Source organism: Suricata suricatta, chromosome 10, assembly GCF_006229205.1.
Source record: "Suricata suricatta isolate VVHF042 chromosome 10, meerkat_22Aug2017_6uvM2_HiC, whole genome shotgun sequence".
NCBI lineage: Eukaryota > Metazoa > Chordata > Mammalia > Carnivora > Herpestidae > Suricata > Suricata suricatta.
Genome location: NC_043709.1, coordinates 70,962,449 through 70,968,159, shown reverse-complemented (window position 1 = coordinate 70,968,159; position 5,711 = coordinate 70,962,449). Strand labels below are relative to the sequence as shown.

The following is a 5,711-nucleotide window of genomic DNA, read 5'->3' as shown; positions in this document are numbered from 1 at the left end:
GGCCACAGGGAGATGAGGTAAAAAAAATATAGAGAGAGAGGGATGAGAGGAAAGGGAGGTGGTGGGAAAGGAAGTGGAGGGAAGGGGTGAGGAGAGAAAGAAGAGAAGTAGAGCCCTGCTGGAGCCAAAGCCAAAGTCAGAGGTGGTCAGGCCAGCATCAGGAGACACTCAAAAGAGAGTTTTCTGGGAAGTGCAGGCAATCATGAGGACCCTTTTGAGCTACTCATAGGTGACAAACATCACCTCATTCAAGAAACCCAGAGAAAGGAGATTATGAACCCTTTGCAGAAGGCAAGGGAATCCTCCTTATGAATAATGGAAAGGGCACAGTGGCCAGCCCTGCTTTCCTGGCCCAGGATGGAGTTCTCATATCTCATCTTGACCACATTGACAGGGGAGACAATGACAGAAGTGCAGAAGCTTGCCCTAAAGATGGAAGTGAAGTGGCAGGAGAGGTCATCTGTCATGAGGTTGGGCTTCAGGAGGGCGTCCTTGATGAGACTGCAGGTCACCAACTCAGCACTGTTGATAATGGCATTATGAGCAACATTGTGAAAGGTCTCTTTCCATAGTCTCTGTAACTCTTCCTCTTGGGCAGTGGTCTTGTAAGCATCAACAAGCGGACCAACAAAGATGGTGGTAAGTCCTGTCATGGGACAGATCTAGGCAACAGATGTGCCAGCAGGAGTGGTTAAAGCTGCAGCTCAGCCCTAAAGGGGCTTGGGAGTGAGCTGCATGGGTATAGTAGGGGGTGACCCTGAGCTGGGGCTTGGCCTAGGCTGAGGACCCCCTCTGCCTCTCCAGAGGACAGGTAGCCTGTGTTGTCCATGATGTCCACAATGCCCCAGGCCTCTAGCACCTCCTGGGCTGAACCCAAGAGCCATCCGTTGATGTCCAGCCCAGATAGGGATCAAAGCTACCGTTTACCTCACAGTCCCAAAGCAAGAAGAGCCGAAACCCTGCCCCCTGGGCCAGACCCCATGTTAAGACTTCTGCCTCCCGGGCCAGGTCCCCCCTAAGGAAAGGCTCCAGAAACTGGAGCTGGGACAGTGACAGACCTCAAGCCCTTGACCTAGAGGACCCCTTCCAGCAGATCATGGAGTTCTGCTACCTGACTCACCACCCCTGACTATGGCTCTGGCTCTCCCTTCCAGAACTAAACTAGTTCATTCCAAGTCTGTGAGCAGTAGGGACTTGCCCCCTGTGGGGATTGTCCAAGAGGGCACATGGCTGCACTGAGCCACTTGGGGCTCCAGCCTGAACCTCCCACTTTGAGACTTCTCTCTCCACCGCCTCTGGGGTTTTCCTAGTCCCCCCAACTTGCTCAGCATATGGACAGAGCCCCTAACTTCCCATGGCTTCTTCCATGTCCTATCTGCCCGGTCCTCTGAGTCTTTCTACTCTGATGACAAAATGGCTCATCACACACTGCTTCTGGGCTCTGGTCATGTGGGCCTCTGAAATCTGGGGCGCATATGCCTCCTGAATGCAGTGCTACCATGTTAGGGCCTCTTCTGGACTTCTGTCTGTGAAAGGACTTCCAGAAAGATGTGCCTGCAGGGGGTGGAGCCCAACAGCTCTCTGAAGCCTTTGCAGACATGATTGGTGCCCTATGGAACTCTGATTCCTTGTGAAGTTATGAAACCTACTCCATTCAGAGCTGTCTTCTAGAAATATGTTTCCTCCTTCTCTGGAAGACAGCCAGCAGGATGCCCAAGAGTTCCTGAAACTCCTTAGGAAACGTTCTCCCTGGAAATCAACCAAGGAGGCTGCCAGGCAATCCTAGCCAACACTCTAGCTCCTTCCTCACCCCCCTGCAGAGGGGTCTCTGCTAGAAGAACCTGAATTAAGTGCTGATGACTGGGGCAGCTTAACGTGGAAGTGTTATGTGGGGCGAGAGGACGGCAACACTGAGGACCTGACTGTGGGCCTGATGAAAAGTGGTTTCAAGTGCCAGGCCTATGGATATCCCTCCACGCCCTTTGAGGATTTTTGTGACCTGTCTCTGCCCATCCCAGAAAGGATTTGCGGGTGGCAAGATGTCTCTGGGGGGACTGTTTCAGCCTTTTCACCAAGGAGGAAGAGCTGGAGTCAGAAAATGCTGCAGTGTGTGACCGATGTTGGCAGAAAACACGAAGTACCAAAAAGTTGATGGTACAAAGATGCCCCTGAAATCTCATGCTTTCATCAGGAAAGGTTCAGCAGGTGTGGACTTCCTGCTGCAGCAGGACAGAGCCTGAAGCCGGGTATACCAGCTGTAGGCCCCTTGCATCTACTCAAGCAGTGTCCACTATGGCCACTACGCAGCCCTCCGCTGGTGCCAGACTGGCTGGCATGTCTATAATGACTCTCACGTCTCCCCTGTCAGTGAAAACCAGGTGCCTCCAGTGAGGGCTACGTGCTGTTCTATCAACTGATGCAGGAGCCACCCCTCTGCCCATGACACTCCCTGTAAAACTCTTTCAACACTCTTAAGCCCCAGGCTCCCAATTTACCTCAGAGACATTTATTTTTATGTCTTCTTAATTGGGTAGGTGGTGGTTGCAGTTTCCATTATCTTTTTGTATTAAAAAGTACCCTTCCACCTAGAGGCTCCTTTGTCTACCAGACAGAGCTCCCCAGGCCCCTGCAGACCCTCAATTCTTAAAGTGGAGGAGGTACAGCAGCCTAAGAATAATCTGTTCCTTGTGGTTTAAAAACTTTAGGACAACATTTTTCATGGAACTAGAGAAAACAATCCTAAAATTTCTATGGAGCCACAAAAGACCTCAAGTAGCCATAGCGATCTTGAAAACGAAAAACAAAACTGGAGGTACCACAATCCCAGATTTCGAGTTATATTACAAAGTGGTAAAAATTAAAATAGAAATGTACTGGCATAAAAATAGATACATGGATTAAAGACCTAAACGTGGGACCTGAAACCATAAAAATCCTTAAAGAGAGCAGTGGTAGTGATGTCTCTGACATTGGCCAGAGCAACATTTTTCTAGATATGTCTCCTAAGGCAAGAGAAATAAAAGCAAAAATAAACTACTGGGACTATATCAAAATAAAAAGCTTCTGCACAGCCAAGGAAACAACAAAACTAAATGGCAATCTACTATTTGGGAGAAGATATTTATTTACAAATGACATGTCTGATAAAGGATTAGTATCCAAAACATATGAAGAATTGATACAATTCAATACCCAAAAGACAAATAATCCAATTAAAAATGGGCAGAAGACATGAAAAGACATTTCCCCCGAAGACATCCAGATGGCCAACAGACACATGAAAAGATGCTCAGAATCTCTTATCATCAGGGAAACGCTAATTAAAACTACAATGAGACATCACCTCACATATATCAGAATCCCTAAATCAAAAACACAAGAAACTAGTGTTGACGAAGATGTGAAGAAACAGGAACACTTTATACTGTTGGTAGGAATGCAAACTGGTGCAGCCATTGTGGAAACCAGTATGGGAGTCCCTTAATAATTGCCCTGCTGGGTATTTACCCCCCAAATACAAAAACACTAATTCAAATATATTCATATTTATATATATACATATATATATATACACACACACACACAATGGAATATTATTCAGCCATAAAAAGAATGAAATTTTACCATTTGCAACAACATGGATAGAGCTAGAGCATGTAACTAAATAAAATAAGTCAGTCAGAGAAAGATAAACACCATATGATTTCATTCATATATGGAATTTAAGAAATAAACCAAATAGGCAAAGGGAAAAGAGAGAGAGAGAGAGAGAGGGGGAGAGAGAGAGAGAGAGAGAGAGAGAGAGAAACTAAGAAACAGACTCTTAATTAGAGAACAAACTGATGGATACCAGAGGGGTGATGGGTGGGGGAACGGAGGATATAAAGGATGGCAATTAAAGAGTACCCTTTTCATGATGAAAAAATGTAAATAAAAAGAAAAAGGAAAAAGAATACAGAAATACAGGATAGGGAGACAAGGAGAAAAGAAACACGATTTGAAAGAGCTTTATATGTATGCCAATAACATGACTGTGAAAAAAACCTTTACTTTGAAACTATATATGGACTAGCACATTTTAAAAGAAGATCTTCTGGATAACTCTGGTAATCTCTTTCATGGTGTTATTAAATCTTGTTATTTATATTTTATTAGATATCCCATTTTGCAAATATATTACCATAAATAAGACCGAAACATATCTTTATAATTTATTTAATCCTGACATTTGCAGTAATTTCTAATTTCTAATGCTTATTTTATTCCATTTTATTTTCTTTTTGCCCTTGATTGATTTCACTAGTATCTCATTTCTCTTATTCTTTTTTATCTTTTTTACAGTTCTTCAAAGAATGATTTTATTCAAACAGCCAATTCTTACATTTGCTTTTCATTGCTTGTGTTCGTTATTTATTAATTCATTCATTTCTGCTTTTATGTTCATTAATTATTCTACTTGCTCTACATAAAGATATTTTTCTTCTTTTCATAATTTCCTGAGTTGAATAGTAATTTATAATTTTTCTTCTTTATATACTGTGCATTTTCCTCCTTGGTTGTGTCTCATAATTATTTTCCTAGATATTCTGTATTTTAAGCAGTTTTGAGTTCCTCCTTTAACTAAGAATTTATTAGGACAATGTTTTCTTATGCTTTTCTGTTTGTTTATACTTCCAGTATTTATTTTAAGTTTTAATAGAATACAGTTCAGAGTGTTGTATAATATTTGGCCAAGAAGATACTTGAAATAAAATATATTTGCTGTTTGTATAATATAAAGTTTGATGAGTATCAATTTAAGCAAATTTAGCTCTTATTCAGATGACCTCTCCCTAGTTATTTTGTAAGCATTTTATGTGAAAATAACTCAAACACTCTTAAGATCTTCTAATGCTGTCATATTTCTGTGCACTCTTTTTCTTATAAATACAATAGCTTTTGCATTTAAATTTCAATACTATGTTATTCAGAATGTAAATATTCAGGGTTGTTTCTTCAGCCATATGACTGACCCTCTGGCCAAATATTTTGATGTATTTTAAACAGTTTGTCTCTAATATTTATTTTTTAACAGGTGGCTTGGGTGACTACTACATGGCAGAGAAAGATGAACATTGAATTATTCAGAGTATAAAATATGGTCTTTATCATCAAGGAACAGAGATAGGACAATAAATTGAATGAATAACCATTAAAATAATATTTAAAGTCTAAAGAGACTAATAAAGATTACACTTTCTAGAATATTTCATGTTTGTAATCTATAGGTTTTTTCAGCTTTCTTTTCAGTTTTATTGAGGTATAGTTGACAAAGTTGTATGAAAAGTGTATAACATGATGATTTGATGTATATATACATTATGAGAAGATTCCAAAACTGAATAACACCTAAATCATCACTTCACATATTTACTTTTTTTTCTTTGGTAAGAACACTTAAGTTCTACTCTCTTAGAAAATTTCAATCATATAATACAATATCATCAACTATAGTTACCATGTTGCACATTAGATCCTCAGCCATTCTTCACCTTACACCTGAAAGTTTATACGCTTTTGCCAACCTCTCACCCTCAACCAGCCCCTACCAACCACCATTCTTTGTTTCTATGAATTCAATTCATCATATATGTACTGTAACTTGTGAGCAAAAATACCACTTAACTGAAAACTAATAGATAATAAAGAATAAAGAATAATAAAAGAAATCA

The 5,711-nt window shown here is 40.7% G+C and overlaps 1 pseudogene; it reads left to right on the top strand.

Annotated features, from left to right (window-relative positions):
* Positions 1 to 827: 827 nt before the first annotated feature.
* Positions 828 to 2,443, top strand: LOC115305238 (annotated as a pseudogene).
* The last annotated feature ends 3,268 nt before the right edge of the window (positions 2,444 to 5,711 follow it).